Source organism: Schistocerca piceifrons, chromosome X (genome assembly GCF_021461385.2).
Source record: "Schistocerca piceifrons isolate TAMUIC-IGC-003096 chromosome X, iqSchPice1.1, whole genome shotgun sequence".
NCBI lineage: Eukaryota > Metazoa > Arthropoda > Insecta > Orthoptera > Acrididae > Schistocerca > Schistocerca piceifrons.
The window spans coordinates 605198212-605213018 of record NC_060149.1 but is presented as its reverse complement, the minus strand read 5'-3'; positions in this window follow the sequence as shown (position 1 = coordinate 605213018).

Below are 14807 nucleotides of genomic sequence, written 5' to 3'. Positions count from 1 at the left end.
TGTTATGTGTTACATTTTCACCACTAACATGAAACTTGGCGTGAGGCTCCAACTCAAAATGAGAACGTTTTATAAGAAAAAATTTTGAAGATATGAATATGACACCAAAGTTTGTGCAAATACATTTTTGTAAAAAAGTAAATTTTTATGCGACCTTGGCTTTAGAAAGTTTTTACGAAAGAACAGGACACGATAGATTACCAAAGAACACTACACGCCAGAAGCGAAATTCAGATTCAAGACTGGCCCAGAGGTAAATGGATTTTCGAACAACGTAATCAAAGTAAGCTCACATCTGAGAAATATTCCACTTGGTCAACACAGAGTTTTCCTGGACTTCCAATCTCTATACGTCAAATAATTCGTGGTCATACCGTACTGCTTCAAGAGCTGTGACCTTGACCTCACCGAAAAACCCTGCCCGAGAAAAGAAATAGTTTACGCTAACTGTGGGGAAGAAGGGCATAAGAAGAGAAACTGACAGAAAAAGTAAAATGACGTTAGATGCATACCCCGCACGAGAAGAGGCAAAGGAAACTCACATAACAAAAACCGGACAAGTGGACAACCAAACTTTTAAACGACTGTGCTCCATATAACTTGAAAATAAAAAAAGAATACGGCAAGGGCTGCTAAGCCAACATACACCTCAACAAAAGTTGATTCGTAGTCCCCCACCTAAATTCTGTAGCCAATACAACTGACAGCAAAAACAAACACATACCTACCTAACAAAAAACAAAAAGGCTGACGAGCAATTTCGTAGCGCCACCAACAGGGCCTGTCTATGGAAACGCCAAACATTGAAGGCAGCATAATTCTTCGTTAGTCCTTTAAGAGATAGTTTAGTATAGCTTACACAACTCTAGGGGCTTTATAGAAGAAATATGGTCTTTGAAGGACTCACAGAACGTAGGATAGCGTTCCCATTAAGATATGAGCCATATCAATGGGCTACGTTACAGACAACGCTGGTGTTAAAGATCAAAGACCTAGAGCATCAACAGTTTGGATGCGTAATTACTAGATCAAGACAAGAGATACAGGGAAACTACCAACCAGTCTACTCATCACCAGCCATTGTCACACGACAGGCGATCGCCAACAGAACAAGTAGCTGGCGTAGAGCAGTCTCCTGGCGTCGCCAGTGCGGATTCTTTCCAAAAGACCCAATAGCGACAGCAACAAAATCCCATCACTGGGAAACAATAACGTTTTCGATCTGTCTTCCTAAACATTACAGACGATATAGGTGAGATGTGCCTCGCAGGATCAACAGAACAAGGATCAGTGCGCAGTTGAAAACTATTTGTATCAATGGGCAATGCTGTATACCACTTTAAGGTTCAGAATAGAAAAAAACTGAGCAACAGCTGGAAAATTAATACTGTAAAGTAAGTCTGGATGAGTCGAAAAGCCCTGACAGAAGCTCAGATCTACACTATGTGATCAAAAGTATCCGGACACCTGGCTGAAAATGACTTACAAGTTCGTGGCACCCTCCGTAGGTAATGATGGAATTTAATATGGTGTTGGCCCACCCTTAGCCTTGATGACATCTTCCATTCTCGCAGGCACAGGTTCAAACAGGTGCTGGAAGGTTTCTTGGGGAATGGCAGCCCATTCGTCACGGAGTGTTGGACTGAGGAGAGGTATCGATGTCGGTTGGTGAGGCCTGGCACCAAGTCAGCGTTCCAAAACATCCCAAAGGTTATCTATAGGATTCAGGTCAGGACTCTGTGCTGGCCAGTACATTACAGGGATGTTTTTGTCGTGTAACCACTTCGCCACATGCCGTGTATTATGAACAGGTGCTCGATCGTATTGAAAGGTGCAATCGCCATCCCCGAATTACCCTTCAACAGTGGGAAGCAAGAAGGTGCTTAAAACATCAATGTGGGCCTGTGCTGTAATAGTTCGAAGCAAAACGACAAGGGTTGCAAGCCTCCCTCTATAACAAACACGACCACACCATAACACTACCGCCTCCGAATTTTACTGTTGGTACTACACGCGCAGGCAGATGACGTTCACCGGCCATTTGCCATATCCACAGCATGCCTTCGAATCGCCACATTGTGTACGCTGATTCGTCACTCCACACAACGTTTCTCCACTGTTTAGCCGTCCAATGTTTACGCTCCTTACACCAGGCGAGGCGTCGTTCTCGTTCGGCATTTACTGGCGTGATGAGTGGCTTATGAACTGCCGCTCGACCATGAAATCCAAGTTCTCTCACCTCCCTCCTAACTGTCATAGTACTTGCAGTGGATCGTGATACATTTTGGAATTACTGTGTGATGATCTGGATAGATGTCTGTCTATTGAAAATTACTACCCTTTTCAACTGTTTTTGGGGGTGTCCGGATACTTTTGATCACATAGTGTGTTTTTGGGGTGTCCGGATACTTTCGATCCATAGTGCATCACCATGTCACACAGCAGAACCGTAAATAAACCAGTTATCTTCATCTCTGGTGGGTAGCCACGCCTGGACATACCCACTGCAGACAATAAATAACATTACGGATATCACTCATACCGAAACTAATAAGTGTGACAGAAGCGGATGTAGACATAGAAGTGAGCAGAAGGGTTAGTAACGCGTGTGACGAGCAAACGTGTGACACATAGGAAGAGGTAAACAACGGTAAGCTGAATGATAAGGGTGGAAACAGTGTGTGCGACGAAGAACTAACGCGATATAAGCAAACACGCGACGAACATAATTTAATTGTGAAGAGAAATATAATTTCCGTTAGACACCAACAAAACACTTGACTACTGCAATGATGAACTACACGATTGTGAAGGTGAAAAACATAGTGATACAAACACACATCAATACAGCAAAATGGACGTCAGTTATAACGGAATATGAAATGCTGGAACCCAAACTAAAATTAATCAGGCTAGAGCCTAGAGATATGTTTACATCTGTGCTCCGATTATTGATCCATCAACCCCACTCAAAGGGACAAATTATCTGCTTCTCAAAGACGGAAAATACGGACCTAATGATTATACATACCGGAAACTTACAAACAGAATCACACAAATTCGTAATTACTTCCATAGGCGTACAGTCGAAGATCAGAGAAGTTTAACATCGAGTGGGTGTGCTTAATTCATGGTTAAAAACCTACAGTAGGGTCTTCTATGACCCGAAACAAATACGAACCAAGTGCTTAGTGTACACGTAACTCTCCTGAGGCTTCTGCAGCTAAACACAATGAGACACACTGTGGTTGCCGCAGAACTATCAAGATTCATCAGTGAACACAAACTTGACATTGTATGCTTGCAGGAACCATACACGGAAATTGGACAACTTACTTGTCTCCCAAAACATGTTGTGACAGTTAAGACACACAGTGGTAGACAAACTCGGGTACAATCGTCACTGTACGTTCAATATGCACAATCCATAGAACTATATACAGGAATGATAGTGGATGTAGCTCATGGTACCTGAAATAAGAAATTACTGATACCAGCAGACATTAATGCCACATGAACACCCTGAAATGCAGAAAGAATTGAAGGCAGAGGACAGATTGTTGACGAGGCCTCACAGGAAAACAGCTTACTAGTATTAAATAAAGGAGATAGACATATACGGGATAGGCTGGCAGAATGAGCAACATCGAAATCACGCTTGCCAATACCACAAGCGTTAACACGAACATCACCTGAACAGTCATACCAAATGCCACCATAAGCGACCACAACAACTTTGTTATAAATGTTCAACAGAACACGAAGGACAACGCCACATACCACCGACTTGCTCTCAATAAAGCTGTTTGGGGGTAAATTAAGTACTCACGTACAGCGGGAGCTTGACATAGACATCATTGGCAGTATTGACTACCGGACATATAAAAAAACCAAGAAGCTACAGACAGAGCGACATGCTGCTGTACCACGTGTGACAAACAGCTATACAGCTCCAGCATCCTGGAGCACTGAAATAACCAGACTTAGGCAGGACGCAAAGCGGAAAAGGAGACTTCAGCAGAGGGCAATCACAGCCAGAGACAGACGATGAAATACGCAGTGAATACATAACTGAAAACATTACATAACCATTTGCATGGCAGGATATCGCATTTGCGATTGCTAGTCTGAAAAAAAGAAAGCTTTCAATCCATCCAACATCCAAGTGGAAACATTACGACAGCACCACCACTAATAACACATGAACTAATAGACCTATTAAATGCCGTGCAGCTGGGCAGGGCGCCTTAATTATGGGACACCGCCAATATCGTTATCATCAAATAAACCTGCAGACAAAGACCCAGTCGAACCTAATTCCTACAGACCTATGTACCTCATCAACTTCCTAGGTAAGGGCCAGCAGGAACGGCTCCTATGTAACCGCCTACAGGAACATACTGAGCACCTCGGCTCTAGCACCCATTAGTATAGGTTCAGAGTAGGAAAATCAATAGACAATGTAGTAAACTCAGTTTTTAACGTAATAGGGCGTACTCAGCTTACGTAAGCTATCGCTGTCTTAATTAAGATTGTAGGCGCTTTCAGCGATCTTTGGAGGCCTGATTTGTTTGCTGCACTTCGTGATCTTCTTGTACCCTTATATCATCACAACAGTGTCCGGTCCCGGTAGCTGAGTGGTCAGCGTGACAGAATGTCAATCCTAAGGTCCCGGGTTCGATTCCTGGCTGGGTCGGAGATTTCTCCGCTCAGGGACTGGGTGTTGTGGTGTCCTAATCATCATCATTTCATCTCCATCGACGTGCAGGTCGCCGAAGTGGCGTCAACTCGAAAGACCTGCACCAGGCGAACTGTCTACCCGACGGGAGGCCCTAGCCACACGACATCTCTTTTCATTACAGCAGTTTCCTCGAGTATTGCATAAATAGAGTACTAGAGTGCCAGGCGGGAACTCAAACATTAGTGAAAAAGATCACGAAAGGATTTCCCCCCCAAGTGTAGATTCCCGCATTTGAACATCTCTTGTATTTCACGGACGAGGAGTCACACTCCGACGGGGTCGAGGGATACACCGATGACGCAGACAGCCTGTCGCCGCTAGGCAGAAAACCCAATGGTAACCTAAAAACTGTACAATACTGGTGCAACACAATCAGTCTAACAAATGCAGTTCGCAAGGCAGCATACATATTACTGAAAGACGTATTACAGCGACACCCATCGATCAAAGTACAGAACATTAACTTTAAAAGAGAAACAGTCACAAGATACCGGAAAGTACACATTGACGAAAAAAGATTCACCCAATAAATACGCATAACTAGCGGCAAACCACAGAAAATACTCTGGAAATTCGTAGGTATAAACACTACACAGTACAGATTACCAATTACACTCATCAAAGAATAATAATGCGTTCTCTTTAAATCTGTGATAAGCTGCGAAGCAATTGTATGAGCACATAGGCTTGCTCTAGAGACCAATAGGACAGCGATGAGGCGTGGGCAAAGGAATGTACTTCAGAACCTTTAAGAGGGATTCCGCACTATCTCAACTGAGGTGCAGTGTGTGATGATGGGTGTGCTTCCCAACGACATAACGATCAGATATCGGGCCGCGTACAACTGGCCCAAGAGGGCAAGAAATGAGAAGAACAGGTCTATGATACGGGATGACACGGAACACATACGTCAACTTAACACTTGGCGGTTGGAAGCCTTGCAGCGGGAATGGCATCAAAGTGACAAAGGCCGTAAGGTGTACATAACTTTCCAGAACATTGGCGAATGGTTGAGTATGCATTATGGCATTCCCTACCGCGTCATGACTCATTGTCTGACTAGGCATGGCCCATATCCAGTGCACCTACAGCGCTTCTCACTTTCTGCGGACGGCAACTGACAATATGGTGAATATGAATCCTCCGACACTTCGTGCTGTATTGTGGGTGGTACTCCCACGCACGGGAACGTATAACAGGAATCACAACAGAAAAACTTCAACATAGATTCAGGGACTCACACCAATGGGTTCACCTAAATGAACGAACAGACTACATCTCCAAGACAGAGCACATCATCTACCAGCAAATGAGATCTTACAAGCTTCGTAGCAGACGTCAAAGAGACGACTAGGTTAGTTGAGATGAGGACTCTGGTACTACAGAATGATCTAACTCCGACACAGAGGACATAACACACGAAGAAGAACATGCAGACATCTAAGTACTGAAACATTTGACGTAGATAAAAAAAAACAGAGTTACCTGTTGCAGAATTATGGCCAGTTATTGTTGCAGGCGGAATGGTGAATTTGTAACCATAATCACATAAATTTTTAAAGCTGAGTGTAGGTTAGAAGGAGAGTACACACATGATAAAACACTTCATAAAACCCATGAAGAGAAACAATACAGACCATACACAACACATATCAATAGTAATCCTGTATCACATAGTACACAGACACCATGTAGAAAGTGTAGCCTAGTGTAGCCGGTTATTGTACCAGGCACCACGGTAAACCTTAAACACTAACCTAGAATTAAGTAGACTAACCAATCATCATACCATAGCAAGTAGCATTGGGAGACGCTGCACAGATCCTGGGCTTAATGGCATATCTTCTCCCAGGGCAGCGCAGGTGAAGGGACCTCTAGTACTTGCGTTCGTCCTATCTTTTTTTATCCTTCCTCTTGAATCATAATGCCTTTTCTTTTTATAATTTCCTATTTCCAGGATGGTGCATAATAGTTTTATAGGTATAACAGAGATACCATTTGCACAAAGAAGCGATGCATGGGAAACGGAACCCGTGGCCTCAGCTGCGTAGCATGGGAGCTGCGTGGTGGGGGCTGTTGTTCCGGCTAAGTGTACTGTGTGGAGCACGGCGACCAGCATAAAAGTTGCTAGATGGTGGCCCTAGTAGTCCAAATTCTCTAAGTGAGATAATTTCTTTGAGAAATATTATGTATAAACATACGGTATTAACCAGAATTAAGGATTGTCAAGCTTAGGTTTATGGTATTTCTGTAATATACTGGAGGGGCTATAATATGATTTGTATAATCCCGTAAGTGCAGCTAACCCTTGATATTTACGGTAACACTGATGGTCACCATCGAACTGTGACATCTTTGGGGTAGGTTAGATGCAGCGATTTTTCAGAAACATTGGAGCACTGAAATGTGAACACACATAATGCTGGAGGTCTATGAAGACACCACTCGTCTCCCTTCGACGATAATGAATAATAAAGAAAGGGAAAAAAATCAAATGCTCCTCGGCTATCAGGATGGAAAGAGCAGTAGTTTGGCTGGACTGGTTGTATGAAAAAGACGCTACTGTTCTCCTTATGCGAACAAACCGGCCACTTGCACCAGCGTTTCTAGGGGAACAAACCACTCACATGGAGACCTGTTTTGTTTTTTCTGGCGTAATTAATGGGCAGTGACTGTTATTATAATTACGATTAATGGTCCATAACTATCATTCCTTCCCCCCCCCCCCCCCCCCCCAAGAACCATGGACCTTGCCGTTGGTGAGGAGGCTTGGGTGCCTAAGCGACACAGATAGCCGTACCGCAAGTGCAACCACAACGGAGGGGTATCTGTTGAGAGGCCAGACTAACATGTGGTTCCTGTAGAGGGGCAGCAGCCGTTTCAGTAGTTACAGGGGCAACAGTCTGGATGATTGATTGATCTGGCCTTGTTACACTAGCCAAAACGGTCTTGCTGTGCTGGTACTGCGAACGGCTGAAAGCAAGGGGAAACTACAGCCGTAATTTTTCCCGAGGGCATGCAGCATTACTGCATTACTGTATGGTTAAATGATGATGGCGTCCTCTTGGGTAAAATATTCCGGAGGTAAAATAGTCCCCCATTCGGATCTCCGGGCGGGGACTACTCAGGAGGATGTCGTTATCAGGAGAAAGAAAACTGGCGTTCTACGGATCGGAACGTGGAATGTCAGATCTCTTAATCGAGCAGATAGGTTAGAAAATTTAAAAATGGAAATGGATAGGTTAAAGTTAGATATAGTAGGAATTATTGAAGTTCGCTGGCAGGAGGAACAAGACTTTTGGTCAGGCGAATACAGGGTTATAAATAGAAAATCAAATAGGGGTAATGCAGGAGTCTGTTTAATAATGAATAAAAAATAGGAGTGCGGGTAAGCTACTACAAACAGCATAGTGAACGCATTATTGTGGCCAAGATAGACACGAAGCCCACGCCTACTACAGTAGTACAAGTTTATATGCCAACTAGCTCTGCAGATGACGAAGAAATTCAGGAAATGTATGACGAAATAAAAGAAATTATTCAGATAGTGAAGGGAGATGAAAATTTAATAGTCATGGGTGACTGGAATTCGGTAGTAGGAAAAGGGAGAGAAGGAAACGTAGTAGGTGAATACAGATTGGGGCTAAGATATGAAAGAGGAAGCCGCCTGGTAGGATTTTGCACAGAGCATAACTTAATCATAGCTAACACTTGGTTCAAGAATCATAAAAGAAGGTTGTATACATGGAAGAATCCTGGAGATACTGACAGGTTTCAAATAGATTATATAATGATAAGACAGAGATTTATGAACCAGGTTTTAAATTGTAAGACATTTCCAGGGGCAGATGTGGACCCTGACCACAATCTATTGGTTACTAACTGTAGATTAAAACTGAAGAAACTGCAAAAAGGTGGGAATTTAAGGAGATGGGACCTGGACAAACTGAATAAACCAGAGGATGTACAGAGTTTCAAGGGGAAATAAATACAGTAGAAGAAGACTGGGTAGCTTTGAGAGATGAAGTAGTAAAAGCAGCAGAGGATGAAATAGGTAAAAAGACAAGGGCTAGTAGAAATCCTTGGGTAACAGAAGAAATATTGAATTTAACTGATGAAAGGAGAAAATATAAACATGCAGTAAATGAAGCGGGCAAAAAGGAATACAAACGTCTCAAAAATGAGATCGACAGGCAGTGCAAAATGGCTAAGAAGGGATGGCTAGAGGACAAATGTAAGGATGTAGAGGCTTATCTCACTAGGGGTAACATAGTTACTGCCTACAGGAAAATTAAAGAGACGTTTGGAGAAGAGAGAACCACTTGCATGAATATCAAGAGCTCAGATGGAAACCCAGTTCTAAGCAAAGAAGGTTCAAATGGTTCAAATGGCTCTGAGCACTATGGGACTCAACTGCTGAGGTTATTAGTCCCCTAGAACTTAGAACTAGTTAAACCTAACTAACCTAAGGACATCACAAACATCCATGCCCGCGGCAGGATTCGAACCTGCGACCGTAGCGGTCTTGCGGTTCCAGACTGCAGCGCCTTTAACCGCACGGCCACTTCGGCCGGCAAGCAAAGAAGGGAAAGCAGAAAGGTGGAAGGAGTATATAGAGGGTCTATACAAGGGTGATGTACTTAAGGACAATATTATGGAAATGGAAGAGGATGTAGATGAAGATCAAATGGGAGACACGATACTGCGTGAAGAGTTTAACAGAGCACTGAAAGACCTGAGTCGATACAAGGCCCCGGGAGTGGACAACATTCCATTAGACCTACTGACGACCTTGGGAGAGCCAGTCCTGACAAAACTCTACCATCTGGTGAGCAAGGTGTGTGAGACATGCGAAATACCCTCAGATTTCAAGAAGAATATAATAATTCCAATCCCAAAGAAAGCAAGTGTTGACAGATGTGAAAATTACCGAACAATCAGTTTAATAAGTCACAGCTGCAAAATACTAACGCGAATTATTTACAGACGAATGGAAATACTGGTAGAAGCCGACCTCGGGGAAGATCAGTTTGGATTCCGTAGAAATATAGGTACACGTGAGGCAATATTGACCCTACGACGTATGTTAGAAGCTAGATTAAGGAAAGGCAAACCTACGTTTCTAGCATTTATAGACTTAGAGAAAGCTTTTGACAATGTTGACTGGAATACTCTCTTTCAGATTCTGAAGGTGGCAGGGGTAAAATACAGGGAGCGAAAGGCTATTTACAATTTGTACAGAAACCAGATGACAGTTATAAGAGTCGAGGTACATGAAAGGAAAGCAGTGGTTGGGAAGGGAGTGAGACAGGGTTTTAGCCTCTCCCCGATGTTATTCAATCTGTATATTGAGCAAGCATTGAAGGAAACAAAAGAAAAATTCGGAGTAGGTATTAAAATCCATGGAGAAGAAATAAAAACTTTGAGGTTCGCCGATGACATTGTAATTCTGTCAGAGACAGCAAAGGACTTAGAAGAGCAGTTGGACGGAATGGATAGTGTCTTGAATGGAGGATGTAAGATGAACATCAACAAAAGCAAAACGAGGTTAATGGAATGTAGTCGAATTACGTCGGTTGATGCTGAGGGAATCATATTAGGAAATGAGACACTTTTGGGGAGCAAAATAACTGATGATGGTCGAATTAGAGAGGATATAGAATGTAGACTGGCAATGGCAAGGAAAGCGTTTCTGAAGAAGACAAATTTGTTAACATCGAGTATAGATTTAAGTGTCAAGAAGGCGTTTCTGAAAGTATTTGTATGGAGTGTAGCCATGTAGGGAAGTGAAACATGGACGATAACTAATTCGGACATGAAGAGAATAGAAGCTTTCGAAATGTGGTGCTACAGAAGAATGCTGAAGATTAGATGGGTTGATCACATAACTAATGAGGAGGTATTGAATAGAATTGGGGAGAAGAGGAGCTTGTGGCAGAACTTGACTAGAAGATGGGATCGGTTGGTAGGACATGTTCTGAGAGATCGAGGGATCACCAATTTAGTATTGGAGGACAGCGTGGAGGGTAAGAATCGTAGAGGGAGACCATGAGATGAATACACTAAGCAGATTCAGAAGGATGTAGGTTGCAGTAGGTACTGGGAGATGAAGAAGCTTGCACAAGATAGAGTAGCATGGAGAGCTGCATCAAACCAGTCTCAGGACTGAAGACCACAACAACCACGACGACTGTCATTATAATTACTATACTTTATGGGCTAGATGGCAGCGGAGCAGTGTACTTGCAGTTAACTTTACGCAATTGTCAGCATGCTTTTAGCGCAAAGCGATAACTGTCATCATGAAGTTCGTAATTTATTACCCAAAAAGGCATCTCCTTCCCACATTGCTGCAGTGTGCTGTTTTTGGTTCTTCCTCCCCCCCCTTCCCCCCAACCCACCCTACATCCCCTGTTAGTGTTCCCAGTATCCAGTGACAATGGAACTAATAGTTCGTTCTTTCCTCTTGCAGCAACAGCAGCAGCAGCACATTCAGGCGTTATTCGCTATTTCCAGCAGAGTATCGCTCCCAATGCTGTTTCCTGCAACGTATGACGTCGCTTACGGTTTTGGAGCTATTTCAGAGATTTTTAAGAAGCCACATGCAAATATAGGATTAACTGCTATTATACCAGCGTTACCCACCTTTTAGACGCCACACAAAAATGCGATTTGTGGGGTTCATTTGCCAATTTTTCAAGAGTACATACGTATATAATGTAATAAGTATGTTTAAAAATTTCCACAGCTCATTATTTAGCAACAGATAAACTCCTGATATGTACCTTCTGTAAGCACGGCTCTACTGTTTATGGTTTTATCGACTTTTCCCAAGTATTCCACAAATAGCGACCTTTCGAGAAGACATCTAAAAATATCAGTCAAACAATCACCACAATGCGATAATTTAACAAATTACAATGATATTCAGCATTAAATAACTTTTATTTAACGACAAATACACGTGAGACCTACGTTTTGCGTAAACGAACTTATCCTCCCATACTATTAGGGTGTGACATCATTGTCGGGCCCCCAAAGAGAGTAAGATTTTATTATAAATGGCGGGAACGCTTCCACAGAGAAAGGTATATACAAAGGTATATACACCGCATTTTCGCCACTACCACAGAGATAAGAACAGGAGAGAGAGCTGTGAACTTTAATTGAAGAATAAACAGAAAAACAGCTTCCGTAATCCGAACAGTACGTTCCAATTACACCCCAGATCACGTTGTTTTTCCGTGTGTTCCGCAAGTCGTCTCTGCACTGCTCACTCCAGAGTTTTCGACTCGATTTCGCGAAAGCTGTGCTAGGTGAACGACAGTTACTACCTCACTGAAACAAAAAGAAACAAACGAAAGCGGTAGAATCTCTCCCGCTATGTATTCAAACTCTGCTGTTCTGCACCGCACTTAATGCGAGCCATCTAGGGAGCCACCACAGGCCATTTTCGCTTGTTGCTGCTGCTGCTGCCGCCGCCGTCGACTGGAGACCTACCACTGCAGCACGTGGATAAACAGGACATTAGGGGTACAGGCCTAGCACGGTCCTGTCCGGCCATATTGCGGGGCCCCCTTACCACCTAGCGCCCAGGGACAGATAAACGAAGGCAACAGTGTTGTGGGTGGCCTGCGCTGCAGCCGACCTCTGAGATACCTGTGTACATATCGCGATTAATAACGGGTAATGATGTCTTTGACCACTTCCTTTCTCCCAGACCTACGTATTCAAGCATCCTTCCTGCTTGCTCTTGGAGCGATGAACATAATAGCGAGACTCGTACGTCATGCTATGCTTTGTGCCCTCTGCACGAGACACTGTCGCAAGACTTCCCACCTCCACCCCATTGCTCAATTCTACACGCCTGGATAGCCCGCGGTCCTAATACACACTCTAAGCATTTTTTATCATAACTTGTCTCTTGGTTCCATAAATGAGACGTTATTGATATCTTGTCATCTTCACGCTTTTTCCTGCGAAGGAAGCAGCCAATTTAATGTTCGTCCTTGATAGACTCTCTATTTGAGGCTCTCCCTTGTTGATCAAACTGAGATGAAAAAAGTCATGGTATACCTCTTAATCTGTTGTCGTACTCCTATTGCCCACCGTAGTGTAGGAACTCGACGTGGCATGGACTAAACAAATCGTTGATAGTCCACTGCAGAGATACTCAGACATACTGCCCAATAGCCATCCAGAGTTACGTAAGTGTGGCCGGTGCAGGATGTTGTGCACCAAGTGACCTCTCGATTATGTCGCATAAATGTTCGACAGGATTCATGTTGGGGGACCTAGGTGGCCAAACCGTTTGCTCGAATTGCCCAGAATGTTCTTCGAAAATCGCGAACAACGGTGGTCCGGTGACTTGATATCGTTGTTTGGGAACATAGAATCCATGAATGGCTGCCAGTGGTCTCCAAGTTGCTGGAAACAACCATTTCCAGTCAGCTACCAGTTAACTTAGAGCAGAGGATTCAGTCCATTACATGTAAACGCAGCTCACACCATTATGGAGGCACCACCAGCTTGCACAGTGCCTTGTTGACAACTTGGATCCATCGCAGCGTGAGGCCTGTGCCGCGCTCGATCCCCACCATCAGCTCCTAGCAAATGAAATCGGGACTCATCTGACCAGGTCACGATTTTCCAGTCGTCTAGAGTCCAACCGGTACGGTCACGAGCCCAGGAGAGGCCCTGAAGGCGGTGTCGTGCTGTTAGTGAAGGCATTTGCTTCGGTCGTCAGCAGCCAAGCCCATTAACGTCAAACTCCGCCGAACTCTCCTAACAGACATGTTCGCTGTACGTCCACCATTGGTTTTTGAGGTTATTAAACGCAGTGTTGCTTGTCTGTTAGAACTGTCAACTTTTCTCAAACACCGCTACTCTCGGTCGTTAAGTGAATCCCGTCAGCCACTGCGTTCTCCGTGGTGAGAGGTAACCCCAGAAATTCGGTATTCTCGGGACACTCGTGACACTGTGGACCTTAGAATATTGAATCCCCTAACGATTTCCGAAACTGAATGTCCAATGCGTCTAGATCCATCTGCTATTTCGCGTTCAGAATCTGTTAATGTTCGACGTGCGGCCATAGTGACGTCGGAAACCTTTTCACATCAGTCACCTGAGTATAAATGACAGCTCTGCCAATGCACTCTCCTTTTATACCTCGTGTACGCGATACTGTTGCCTTTTGTATACGTGCTTGTGACTATGCAATGGCTTCCGTCACCTCAGTGTAAACGTTTCTTTTATTACGATCCGTAGTGCTGGAAACGGTATTTTATAAAGAAATGCATTACCTGCATTTCATATCACCCATATGCCAGTAGCATATAACTCGCATACAAAATAAATCATCTGATAGATGTTTAATACATAGATTTCATTGCGTTGAATCGGAAATACCTACATACAACACAATATATGGACAGTATGTTTGGCGTGTGTTGTCTGTAAACAAACATTTTCCATTGATTCACGGTACTTGCTTTTTACGACATTAACGCCCAATAATGTCCACTTTATCCTTCGCCTTCAGGTTTGCATTCAGTACTGCTCTGTTTTGTCTCAGTTTTATTTTGGGCAGTACTGTACATTAAAGGTGATATTCCCGAAGTTGCATACGGGTTCACTGAATGTAGCGGAACAGCTGCTTAACAAAGCTATCCTAACCACATATGGAATCCCAGTGGTCGTTTTTCATCTCTGTGCATTACAAATGCTATTGTATGTATTATTTTGTAAGTTCTTCGTGATATCCTCGCTGATTCATATCACGAACAACACAGCCAACCCATTAGATAGAATGGCATATCGATTGCCCCCACCCTCAACCTGTCACTGGCTATGTAAAACTGATAACACAGAAAGGAAAAAAATGAGCAGAGAAAACTTCCGCAAATCGCTACATCCTACTTGTTTCACAGCCCTCACACACTGATAAGCCAACGCATTTTGACCACTGCCCAACACAGCGTTGGGTGCTACCTGATAGCGTTGTGGGCACGTAACACAGTAACAAAAGTATGTAAATGGAACAGACACGGATCACCTACGTAGCAAA